Genomic DNA, 13,958 nt, shown 5'->3' with positions numbered 1-13,958 from the left:
TTGTTATGAAGTCAATATTTTTTTGGGTCGGAAAACGTTTGTATGATCTGATCACTATTCAGTGCTTATGCAAACTGTGTTATACAGTTGGGTAAATACTTGGGAATGAGGCATCATTGGGTGTCAGCTATCCAATGTCGCTCGTCATAAGGTGCTGTTTGATGTAGCTTGTAGGTCCAAGGTTTATAAATAAATCAATAAATATACCGTAATTTCCGGACTATAGAACGCACCTGATTATAAGCTTCACCCACTACATTTTTAGAGGAAAACAGATTTTGTACATACACAAGCCACACCTGTATATAAGCCGCATGTGACCACATTAAAACACGTATACATACAGTATTTACACAGAAAGACGGTACACAGAGTTTTCAAAGTTTTAATGCCAGTGACGCAGCAGTAAAACGGTAGCAACATGGTAACAACACGCTAGCAATACAAGAGCAACAGGTCTGGTAAAAGAACATGCTGATAAAAATCGCGGTAAGCCGTCTTCATCTTCCTCCTTTGAAATGAAGCCATCAAAGTCATCGTCCTGAGTGTCGGAATGAAACAGTGTAGTATAGACGTAGTATAGACGTCGTCGCACACTCCCTCAGCCTCTCTCTCGCTGTCAATCCGGAATTTTCTTTTCAGTGGTGATTGTTTTTGATTTCAGTCTGATCTGCACAGTCGAAACACCACGGCCATCTGCTATCTGTGTGTCCACCCAGTCTTCTAGAATGTTTTCCAGTTCGGCCCACCTGCTTTTATTACCTCTGACAGCTTTTTTCGTCTTTTTACGTTGCTCCAGTTCTTCCCGCTGCCGTTTCCAGCATCTCACCATCGATTCGTTTATACCATTTTACGTACAGCAGCTCTGTTGAAAGTTTCGTGATATGCCTTTCTTTTTGTATTTTCAGAATCAGAATCAGAATCAGAATCATCTTTATTGCCAAGTATGTACACACAAGGAATTTGTTTCCGGTCGAACACGCTGCACTAGTATCATCATTGACAAAATGCAAAGAGGCACTATACAGTTCCATTTGGGCTACTGTTCAAAGAGTTAAGTCCTTGGGGGAAGAAGCCATGATGAGGGTATGTTCACTCTAATTTAATTTATGCATAAGACGAAAAGTTGCAGTTTTCCCCGACACATATATTCCACCGGTCTTAATCATACCTTTTCCACTTGAGCACCACTGGCGGCCGTTAGAAAAATTATATAAATTGGCCGCATCACTGAAACACCTGCAGGGTTGAAAGTTTGGGAAAGAAGTAGTGGCTTATAGTCCGGCATATACGATATACATTAAAAAAATTAGATTTCACTGTCGCTACCCTTTAGCTCAATATTGTATGACCCGAGTTGGCTTTTTTTCAAAATGGCATTTATTTTAGTCTAATGGTGGTTTTGACAGTTGGACCAACTGACTGCCCACTGCTCACATCAGTGCAAATGACAAAAGTCAAAGCGTTACCGTCCATAACATCCATTTGCGGAACTGCTTATCATAGCCTTAAACCAACTAGTCAGAAAAAAACAAATCAACAACCATTGTGTCAAGTCAATAAATCAAATTAAAAATAAAATGGAAACAAAATCCCGAACCACATGAAAAAAAAAAGTCAAGAACGAGCTATAAACCAAATCACGGATTGTCAAAAAACATCCAACAACCACCAGGAAGAAATAAACTCCAAACTCTGGAACAGCAACTGAAGTCCACAACCACTATGAAAAAAAAACAAGTTCCTGTCGAGAGATATTGACAAAAGTCACTTTTAAAAGGCCACTGTGGTTTCGAGTCTACTGTGTAAAAACTTCACCTCTGCCTTTCATATTGATTTTGCCACCATACCATAAATGAAATGATTGGGTAAAAGGTTGGTTATTTTTTTCTTGCTGTCACCAACATGCAGCTATGTTTAAAATAGCTCCAATATACAATATATACAAAGAAACAGACAAAAAATGGTGTCTGTACTTCCACTTCCTGTCTGTGAGGGCTCCTGAGTCCTGCTGGCATTTCCCCACCGTCACCCCGCTCTTTGTTCGCCGTTGACTCACCTCAAGCTGCTCCATCCCCGACAGCTCAGTTCAGCTAGCTTACTCGCCGGCCTGGCGGTGTCGAACGACACTTCTCATCCAAACGTCCCGTCACCGCGGGTGTGGTGGGCGGACGCAGATGCCAAAAGTGTTTGGGGAAAGCGCAGCTTGATATGTTCACCTGTTCAAATGAGCCCATTAAGCTTGTATTTTGACTTGAAGACCGCCTTCCACTTGACGCTGCATTTTTTTATGGAGTCGAAACTTTTACGTCTGCACTTTGCTGACTCGTCATCCTGCTAATTTTGCACACACTGGCGGTGCTTGAGACTGACTGTATGAATAGAACTGCTTCATTATTTCCTCCTTTTACAACGCTCCGGTGCCAGTTTTGGTTCTGAGCTGGCATCGGTTCATTTGATCTTATTTTAACCACCAAAGCACATACTTGAAGCTGCAAGAACTTGTGCCTGAGTAGCAGCGTTAAAGCTTTGTTGTTTCACAGGAAAAGAACAGTTCAAGAACCCACTATAAAAAATTCAAGTCAAAACCAAATTTAAAGTTTTTTTTGTTTTTTTGACCTGAAAGACACTCAAGGATGAAAAAACCTCAAGAACTGTCACAAACAGGTTAGCAACCAGTAAAAAATAGTTCTTGACATTATTGCTGTATACATTGGTTCTTGTTTTTTACTGGTTCCGGACTTGATATCAAGTTTCTTTGACGAGTTCTGGGCTTGCTTTTTGTCACATCATTCGGTACTTGGGTTCTTTACTATTTCTGGACTTTGATCATGATTTGTTCGATGATTTTTTTCATCTGCTTCTTGATGTGAATTTTAACTGTTTCGTGTAAATGTTTCAATTTTAGCAAGTAATGTGTTTTTATAGTCAGTCTTTCATAACTTTGCTGCTGTGAAATGTAAATGGCTCCACTGCGAGACGAATAAAGGGACATCCAATCCAATCTGATCCAATCCAAACCAATCAAAGCTATTAACATAATTAGCACAGCGATTTTTGATTTTGATTGGTTTTATTTGGCTTAATTCGGTATTTCTTGCTTTTTTTTACCTTGTGCTTAGACCTTGCTTGCCAAGTTACCCAAAATAGAAGACCCATACTTTGAGAGTTGTAGAAGTGATTTGCATGTGTTTCATAATGAGCTACATGCTAACATAGGTCGCGTCATCTGCAATGTGTTTATGAATATCGGATGTATGGTGTTGAATGTATCGTTTATCATGTTTGTTCGCAAAAAGAAAAAAAAAACAGGATGGGTTTTTTTTTTTCTGTTCCATAGTGTGCTTAGAGAACAGATAGTGGACAGCCAGGCGGGATGAGTGGCAGCTCAGAGGTAAACTTTTATCCACAAGTCTTTTGTGCCCAGGACAATGCGGGAGGCGAACGAAGTAAAGTCGGCAAGGCGAGATTAGCCGTGGCGGTGAGCGAACATCTGGCGCCGACAGATATGCTGCCTCAGACCTCAGTGCAACCTTTGCGCGTAAACAAACCCTCCACAGTTTCCTTTCTGATTAATGGCTGGATACGTGGCCACTATTGGCGAAAAGGTGTTTATTTGTCAGCTCACTTTTGCAATTCGACAGGTGAGTGGAACACAGCCTCTGTAAGACAGGGATGGCCCGGTGATGACGTCTGCGACCATTCATCATCCTCTAGATGGGCAGTTGGGTAGGGAGGTGCTTTTACACCCTTTGAAGGTGAGTGCATCAACCCGACCTTTTAATGATGTCACCTTTCAGTAAAGATGCATCCAACGAAAGGTTTTTGTCACATTCGGATTGACAGCAAGGGGCGGAGCTGCGCCTCCCCGCTTCCAACACCTGCTTGCAATCCCCTCATTATGTCACCGGGTATTTAAACAATACGCATTCACCTCGCTACTACCAGTGCCCATGTCAGATTCCTTCCACTACATTTCTGTAGGTATCCGGTCCGAGGCCCCCCCGCCCCGTTAATATTTCATACTTCTAAGGATTGTTGTCCGTTTGTGTGGTATGTGGGTTGGATTTCCCCTTGGCCCCCTACTCGCACTTCAGTCATCTTTATTTTGTGTTTGTCCTGGTCCATTTTGGAACCAGTGCCTTTAGTTTGTCAATTAAACAATCTAGACTGATCTATTGTCTTTGTCGCTTGCTTTCGGGATCTAGCTATTCATTTCGTTCCGACTAGACGGCTCGCTCTCCGCCTCGTTCGGAACGTGACAGTTTTAAGCTTCAGCGAGATATAGACGGCTTCTGGTCAACTATCCAAATACATTTCAAGGTATAGATGCTGCACACCCGATCAGCATCTATCACAGTGGTGGCCACCCCTGGGTCACTTACATTTACACAACATTTTGGAATCAGAATTTTTTTTGGGTGGGAAAATTACCGGATTCTCTCATATCCATCATCAAAACAATCACAGGGCAGACAATGACAAATATAAATTCAAAGCCATACTTATGAGAAAAAGAATGAAGGTAAGAAATTGGTGGGATGAGTCGAATAAGGAAATATAATACAGGAAGGAAATAATACAATGCTGTAGCAAGGGTGATAAGCAATGAACAATAAATTGGCACCCTCCTTCTGTTTCAACTACGTCTACATACGCAGCTAACGGCAACTGCAGATGCATTGTGAGGACTCAGCCCACTAATGCTCCCCGTGCGTAGAAAAAGGACAAAAAGGGGAAGAGGCTGGAAATCGACGAAACCAGTCTTTAAAAGAAAGACGAAAAGCAAATGAGATGGTGAACAACCAAATTAACAATCACACCCAAAAAAAAATCAACAATGAAATCAACACCCACAAAAAAGACAAACAAAATTAATAAAAGGTCCATTTAAATATGTCCCTGACTTATGATCCATCATTGGTGGGAAAAAATTATTAGTGATTGAGGATTGGCTTTTGAGAATAAAGTCGGGAATCATTTTACAATGCCACGGACCACATCAGCGGATGGGATGGATGGATGGACCACATCATACCTCTGTCAAGAACCTGTCGAGAAGTCAAGATGAAGTCTCGAACAAAGGAAAATCCAGATCCAAAAATTAAGAATCTGTCAAGTCCAAGTGAAGAAAGAAATCCACATCCACTGTAAAGAACAACAAGGAAATTTTGAATCACGAACTAGTAATGAACCAAATCTAGAATAACCAAACATTTTTTCAAAAGTTTAGAATAATCAATAAAGTCTACATCAAAATGGAGTGAATAAAATCAATTCAAGAATTCTACAAAATCCATGCAAAAAAATATGGAGTGACTAAGCATGGTGGTGTCTTTTAATCAAATTTCCAGATGACCACATTTGCGGCTTTTTAATAATAAAGAAAAAAAATCATTTTGCGGCTAAAAAGCGCCCTCAGTCGCCAATATGATTTCACAGCTCACAAGTTTTCTCCTCTTCTTCTGGCCGCCCACTCGTCCCCAGAGTCCTCCACGCCTTCTCCTCTTCATCCTCCCTCGTCCCCCCCCTCCCCCATCAGGCCATCTCTGAGGACTCCCCAGCGGATCTGCCAATTAGCCCCGGACCCCGCCGGCCCTCCAAGAAGTGGAGCGAGGCGGGCAGATCCGGTCATGACGTCCCCCGCCGACAACGTGTAGAGGAGAGGATAATAAGTGATCCCTTTAAAACGTGACCCCGTCTTTAATAGATGACCCCCTTTTTTGCCAGTGTGGCCACGAAAGTGCTTGGAATCAATTGTGGCCCAGAGAGCAACCATCATGTCCCAGAGGAACACCCACGCTGGTCTAATGGGACACATGCTGCCTCACCTCATCTCAAGATGCCTATCAACGCGACAGAATCCTGAATATTGTTGTGACGTGCCGCATTTGTCGTGCCGCCGGAACAAAACGTGTGCATTATTATGTATGTCCAATGACAAGATATTCAGCTGTACCATTTAGAATGGGATCGTAATCTCCACAAAATCGTAACAGCCTCGTTTCACTTCAATCAGAACACCCCGTACTGACATATGTAGCAAGTAATTTATATTGTGTTAACAATATATACAACTTTCCAGCTATAAGGCACTTTTGAGTACAAAGCACCCCTTCAACGATTGGCATACTATAACTGTTTTCCGGTGTACAAGGAGCACCCAAAAGCCTTCATTTTCTTCAAAAGATAACCCTGCGCCTTATACACAGGTGCGTCTCATACGTGAAGCGATATTAGGCCACAACAGGTCTTGCAACGACTCCATTTCCCTAGTGGATGAAGTCATGCCTAACGCCATATGTTGATCCTTATATTTGGAAAACTTCCATTTATATATTATACGTATTGGGAAACCGCTTTTCATTCATTGAAGATGCGCCTTATACTCCGGTGCGCCTAATTATGGGAAAGGTTTGAAAATACACAGTTCATTGGGGGTGCCCCTTATACTCTGGTGTGCCTTATACACCGGAAAATAAGGTATATAGGGCGCACCACATTATAAGGCACTCAGAACTCGTGGTCGTGAAGGTGTTATGAATCCACTCAAAGGAGCTTCAGGTTAAGCGGTGATGAAAATTGATGCATGGATATATATATATATATATATCGAATCCCACTTGTGGCAGAGAAAATGAGCAGAAATGAGCACAATGACATCATCCAGTGTGGGTCCTTGGGCAAGACCCTTCACGCTAATGCCTACCTCATACAATGATGAGAGACAATAAATGGAATGACATGCCGGCTCAGACGTCGCCCGGCCAAACAAGGTCTGCATCAGGTGCTGGGGAACCAGAGCACCCTGATGGAAAATGGGCTACTGGAACAAAGCGGAGATGGACGAGATGCGATAACATGGCTCTGTTGGAATGCAACTACTCAAGCAACCCTAGTCAGAGGGGTTACACGCGGAGAATGGGGGCTGAATGGTTACTTCGAAACCCACAGTCACGGTTGACCACGAAACAACTAGTAGCTCAGTGTTCCAATATCCACAAACGGCAATTGCTATCACAACTTGAGATTGATGAGGTACAACACAAATTCCGAGGTGAAGGGCCCCAGGCTGCCACATCACAGGAAGAGGTTCAACCAGAGATTGGGAGGCAAGCCCCAATGAATAATGAGATTGGGAAGCCAGCCCCAATAAATGAAATGCTGAGCGAGGCAGCAAATGACCTGAGAGATAAGATCATGGCAAGAATGAAAACTGGGCAACGAAGGCACCGATTACAACGGCTATGTGAAGTACCACCTGAAAGTCTCATGGAAACTGTGAATGCAGCACTGAGAACGATCCCGACCGGAACGATCACGGAAACCAATGAGCTGATATACACCTCAGCATCAGTGATCCTAGACATGCTTGGCTACAAGAGCAACCATGAGAGCCACGAGATTCATTACCCACCATGGAAAAGACGGTTGGAGGCCAAGATCAACGCGGCTCGGAAAGATGTGAGTCAATTGACGGAGACCCAGAGAGGTGTGAATAAAAGGCCAATACCCAAGAGGTACATGCAGATAACCATACCTGAAGCACTCAAAACTGCCAAACAAAGGCTCCTTGGCCAGTCGCCTAAAGAGGTACACGAAAGCGAATGAGGCCAGAAGAATAAACAGGCTGTTCGCAACACAACCTGCGAAAGTGTACGCACAGTGGCAGGGTTCTAACAGCAGAGCAGACCCTCCAAGGCTGGAAACTGAAAGATACTGGAAAGGCATATGGGAGAAGGAGGTCGCACATAACAGCAGTGCACAATGGCTGGTGACTCTGAAAGAGGAGCACAGCAACCTCCCTGAACAGAACCCAGTTACCATCACAGCGGCAGATATACAAGGAAGAGTCTCAGGTATGAAAAACTGGACGGCACCAGGCCCGGATATGGTCCACACCTACTGGTTAAAGAAACTCACAGCTCTCCACGAGCGCCTAGCAGCACAAATGAACCAGCTGCTGATGGATGGGACTCACCCAGGATGGCTAACCGAAGGGCGAACAATCCTGATCATGAAGGATTCGTCAAAGGGTGCAGTTCCTTCCAACTATCGGCCAATAACCTGTCTCTCCACAACATGGAAGCTCATGTCAGGCATCATTGCGGCTAAGATAAGTGGACACATGGATCAATACATGAGCAAAGCACAGAAAGGCATTAGTAGAGATACTAGAGGTGCCAAACATTAGCTGCTGGTTGACAGAACAGTCGCTCAAGACTGCAGGTCCCGACATACCAACCTGTGCACAGCCTGGATTGATTACAAGAAAGCATATGACTCGATGCCACACACATGGATCAATGAATGCTTGGAGTTGTATAAGGTCAACAGGACCCTGAGAGCCTTCGTTGCAAACTCGATGAGGATGTGGAAAACCACACTTCAAGCCAATGGCAAGCCACTAACGCAAGTGTCCATCAAATGTGGCATATACCAAGGTGATGCACTCTCCCCACTGCTGTTCAGCATAGGACTGAACCCCCTCAGCCAGATAATCGCCAAGACAGGCTATGGATACCGCCTCAGAAATGGAGCTACGATCAGTCACCTCCTCTACATGGATGACATCAAGCTGTATGCTAAGAGCGAAAGGGACATAGACTCCCTGATCCACACAACCAGGATCTACAGCAGTGATATCGGAATGTCATTCGGGCTGGAGAAATGTAGTCGGATGGTGACTAAGAGGGGCAAGGTAGTCCACACTGAAGGGGTCTCACTCACTGAAGGAACAATAGCAGACATTGAAAACAGCTACAAGTACCTCGGTATACCACAGGCCAATGGCAACCTCGAATTAGCAACAAGGAAAGCGGCTACGACCAAATACCTCCAGCGGGTGAGGCAAGTCCTCAGAAGCCAGCTCAATGGCAAGAACAAGACCCGGGCAATAAACAGCTATGCCCTGCCAGTGATCAGATACCCTGCAGGAATAATAAGGTGGCCAAAGGAAGAGATTCAGACCACGGATGTTAAGACCCGAAAACTCCTCACCATGCACGGAGGGTTCCATCCCAAGTCCAGCACCCTGAGACTGTACACAAGCCGTAAGGAAGGAGGCCGGGGACTAGTGAGTGTGAGAGCCACTGTCCAGGATGAAACATCCAAGCTCCATGAATACATCAAAGAGAAGGCTCCAACGGATGATGTACTCAGAGAATGTCTCAGTCAATGGGGAACAGAGAATGAGGTGCTGGAAGAGGGACAATCATGGGAGGAAAAGCCCCTACACGGGATGTACCACCGAACCATAGCAGAAGTGGCTGATCTCAAGAAGTCCTATCAGTGGCTAGAGAGGGCTGGCCTAAAGGACAGCACAGAGGCACTCATCCTGGCAGCCCAAGAGCAGGCCCTGAACACCAGAGCCATAGAGGCAGGGATATACCACACCAGACAAGACCCAAGGTGTAGGTTGTGCAAAGAGGCACCTGAGACAATCCAACACGTAACTGCAGGGTGTAAGATGCTGGCAGGGAAAGCCTACATGGAGCGCCATAACCAGGTGGCTGGCATAGTCTACCGAAACATCTGTGCGGAGTATGGACTGGAAACCCCAAGGTCAAAATGGGAAACACCCCCCAAGGTGGTGGAGAATGACCGAGCAAAAATCCTGTGGGACTTCCAGATACAGACTGACAAGATGGTAATGGCCAACCAACCAGATATCGTGGTCATAGATAAAGGGGAAAGGAAAGCCGTTGTCGTGGATGTAGCGGTCCCGAATGATGGGAACATCAGAAAGAAGGAACATGAGAAAATCGAGAAATACCAAGGGCTCAGAGAGGAGCTGGAGAGAGCCTGGAAGGTAAAGGTGACAGTCGTGCCTGTGGTGGTCGGAGCACTTGGGGCAGTGACCCCCAAACTCGACGAGTGGTTGCAACAGATCCCGGGAACAACATCGGATATCTCGGTCCAGAAAAGCGCAGTGCTGGGAACAGCACGGATACTGCGCAGAACCCTCAAGCTTCCTGGCCTCTGGTAGAGGACCCGAGCTGAAATGGGGACAGACACCACCCATGGTGGGTGAGACGAGGATTTTTATATATATATATATATATATATATATATATATATATATATATATATATATATATATATATATATATATATATATATATATATATATTCTTTTTGAAATCAAGAGAGAAAATAATAACCCAGACAAAGCCGCTGTGTTTTGCACATAATAGATTATTTTCTCAATTTACTCGTCAGTCTAATCCTGGTCGGTATTCTGAGTAAAACCTTTTCGCAGCGCTAAGGGTTCCGAAGGTTAATACAGCAACTCGCTCTTGTCCGCTTGTCTGGTGACGGTGACGTGGGTGGCGGCCTTTTTGTTCTGCTGTGACGACTGAAAGGAAGCTGTGATTGGCTGCTGTTGAGATGCCACACGCATTGAGACGCTGACAAAAGGACACGCGTGCACAACACTAACGTCAGCGGCTTTATCTGATGGACGAGCGGTCACCGCATGGGTGGTGAAAAAAGAGGACTGTCCGGATAGAACAAATCATCTAAAAATGTCACATGGATCGTACAACACCTCTCAGGCATTGTGATAACATGCACATGTAGATTGAGACTCAGATTGTATTTGATATATTTTTGCCCTATTTGATTCAGATATACAGTTTCACTTTGACTTTTACCACAAACATCCCATCATAATACTTATAGGTCTGGTGTCATTAGAATGGACACAAACACAACTAACTAACTAACTAACTAACTAACTAACTAACTAACTAACTAACTAACTAACTAACTAACTAACTAACTAACTAACTAACTAACCAACCAACCAACTAACCAACTTACCAACTTACTAGCTTATTAACTAGCCACCTCACCAGCTAACTGACTGATTAGTTTATTAATTATGTGGTTAGTAGCTAGCTATTTAGTTAGTTAGTTAGTTAGTTAATTGGTTGGTTAGTTAAATGGTTGGTTAGTTCGCTAGTTGGTTAGTTAGTGTGTAGTTGGTTTGTTAGTTGGTTAGTTAGTTGATCGGTTAGTGATTCAGTAAGTTAGTTTGTTAGGTAGGTAGGTAGGTAGGTAGGTAGGTAGATAACCAACCAACCAACCAACCAACCGACACACCCACCAACCAACCAAACAACTCAATAGCTAACTAACTCAATAGCTAGCTAGTTCAATAGCTGGCTAACTAAGGAAAGGGAACTTTGTAAGGGAAGCTAACTTAGGAACTAAATTATTGTATCTTCTCTTCTTTACTCCTGAATTATTTCGAGTTGTCATGAATTACAGGTAGTTATACAAGTATTGAAATAAATAACCAAGTTACATAATTATTAGTGTGGTTAAGTGTCTCATGAAGTCCCTCTGCTCAGGTAACGACTAATGTTATGAAAAAACACTTTGTAAAAAAGTTTGTAACCTACAAAGTAAACAATGTACCGATAACTGAAATCATTTCACTTAGTTCATGATTGGTCCCATGATCAAACAAACAATGAGCGATAGTTACCAAACGAGCTTTTACCAACGTAAAGTCGTGAAGCCATCATGTCTCTTCCTTTTGGCTTTTCAGAAACGGATATAAAAAACATGAACTAATTTTCAACCAATCTAAATAATAGATGAAACAAATTTACTAAAGAAGTAAATTAGTTATTGCAGTTCCAAACAAGCTCACAAACTAACCAATCGACAAAAAAACAAACCGAAAAAGCAATTCTGACACATCAATAATCAATTTAAATAACGAACAAACCATCGAAGTTTTGAACATTTGAAGTTTCGAAGCTCATAAAGCAACTATCTAACAAACTCCATCGTTCATACTTCAACTCAAAGTCAGGCGTTTTGTCTTCGCCATCTTTCGAGCAAGCAATATCTCAGAAAATGGCTGAGGGGCACATTTACTGCTTTACCTCGTTCAAGTTAGGACGGTAAACGCATCAAATTGACGGAATACAACCGTACGAGATGAAAACAAAAATGTCGGAACGAAGCAATCCTGTCAATAGAAGAGTTTTTTTGGGGAGGAATAAGGGTGGCGGGGGGACGGGTGTGAGGTATAAGTAGAGTACTCGTCTCATCTCCCCCACCCCCATGTGGACAGCATTCCCCCCACCCCCCCTTTTTTTGTTTGCGGGCCCACTCAACACACTCGATGCACTTCACAATGATGTCGCTGCATTAAAAATTGAAAGTGTTCTTTTGTGTCATTGCTGTTCTTTGAGGCAACAGCGCACATGCACGCGTACGCACGCGCACGCACAAGCACCCACACACACAGACTCTACTCGGATACAAGTATGAGACTACGGTGATACTACTGACATCCTAATGCAATATTCAAGAAGTACCAATGGGATAATACAGTAACTACTGTATTATCCCATTGGTATCCCAAACTACTGTAACACTTCTGAGAAAATACTGAGATATGGATGCAGTGCTACTATTTAGATACTGCGAATGTTGCTAACAGTGCCATTTTTAGGAAACCCATCCACCCATCCATACATCCATTTTCATCACCGCTTAACTGTCACGGTTTGCAAGGTGGTGGTGGCAGACGTGGATCCCAAAAAGCCGGCAGGAGGGAGCAGGAGGTTATGTTTGATAAATTGTATTAAAATAAAGTCAGCAGGAACAAAATCTAAAACATCAAAATCATCTGAACAGAAAAAATACAAAGTATCAAAAGAAAACCAAGATTAAAAGTCCGCCAAGATTAAACAAACACATGCACTGCACACAACGCATACAATTGCATACAACAGCATACAATGTGTTCAACAGCATACAATGACATTAAACAACAATTACCCGACACCGAATGGCCGTGCCGGGGGTACCGTCAGTGACTGAAACCCAGAACCAGCCCTGAAATTCTAGTTAAAAAACTATATAAAAAACGGACAGTTAGGACGGCGGAAAAAATCATTGGCACCGCCCTACCCACTCTCGAGGACTTGCACACTGCAAGAATCCAAACTCGGGCGCGGAAAATCCTACTGGACCCTCCGCACCCTGCCCACCACCTTTTCCAGCTACTCCCCTCAGGCAGGCGCTACCGATCCATGCGCACCAAATCCAGCAGACATTTAAACAGCTTCTTCCCCCAAGCCATTAACTCTTTGAACTCTTTCAACAGTAGCCAAAATGGAACTGTATAGTGCCACTTAGCAGTTTTTTTGACAACGATACTAGTGCAGCGTGTTCTACCGGAAACAAATTCCTTGTGTGTTCTACATACTTGGCAATAAAGATGATTCTGATTCTGATTCTGATTCTGATGTTTGGAAACCTGAATTGGGATCCTAAACCCAGGCTTGAAACTTTATTCTGTCGCCCTAAAATTAGCTGGGAACTCAATCTGAAACCATCGCCCTTGATTGCAACCCGAATTTGAAACCCTAACCTTGACTTGACACTTTGACATGAATGCAAAGTGGATCTCATTTTCACCCAGCACCACTTTGAGTACATGCGCCAGATATGAACCACAAGGCTTTATTTATTATTGATGTTCACATCTCAGTTTATTTTTTGTGAAACATTGAGGAAAGTTGATAAAACAGAAGCTCAGGAAAAGTACACTCTGCATGTACCGCCACATGATATCTAAAAATACACATCAAGTCTTCTTCGACACAACCAAGACGTCCCAAAGACAAAAATAAATATGAAAATATCAGGAAATGTTTGTTTAAAAAAAACACAAAAAAAGGTGATTACTTTTTACTTGAAAATAGAAGCAAACGAAAGAAGGATTGTTGTTGCTTTCTGATTAAAAAGCAACTTTGTTGAGAAAGTTACACCTTTCAAAACAGCAATGTGAAAAATCCACCAAGTTAATTATAAATTATATGATTTTGTTTTCTGTTTTCCTGGTTTTGTTCCCTCATATGCGTTTAGCTTATGAGGTGCGTTTGTTTCCACCTGTTCTCATTATTTTATCCCGGTCCATTGTGTTAGCC

The 13,958-nt window shown here is 43.2% G+C and overlaps 1 long non-coding RNA gene across 1 annotated transcript in view; it reads left to right on the top strand.

Annotated features, from left to right (window-relative positions):
* LOC148901830 (uncharacterized) overlaps window positions 1-4,079 on the top strand; it is a 4,468-nt gene extending 389 nt beyond the window's left edge. The window contains exons 2-3 of the long non-coding RNA XR_016117940.1: window positions 3,428-3,541; window positions 3,645-4,079. This is a non-coding gene — a long non-coding RNA (uncharacterized LOC148901830). The remainder of the gene's footprint in view (window positions 1-3,427; window positions 3,542-3,644) is intronic.
* The last annotated feature ends 9,879 nt before the right edge of the window (window positions 4,080-13,958 follow it).

Source organism: Hippocampus bargibanti, linkage group LG02, assembly GCF_051943395.1.
Source record: "Hippocampus bargibanti isolate YZ-2025 linkage group LG02, ASM5194339v1, whole genome shotgun sequence".
Lineage (NCBI taxonomy): Eukaryota > Metazoa > Chordata > Actinopteri > Syngnathiformes > Syngnathidae > Hippocampus > Hippocampus bargibanti.
The sequence above is the reverse complement of the archived record's forward strand: the minus strand, read 5'-3'. Positions and strand labels throughout refer to the sequence as shown.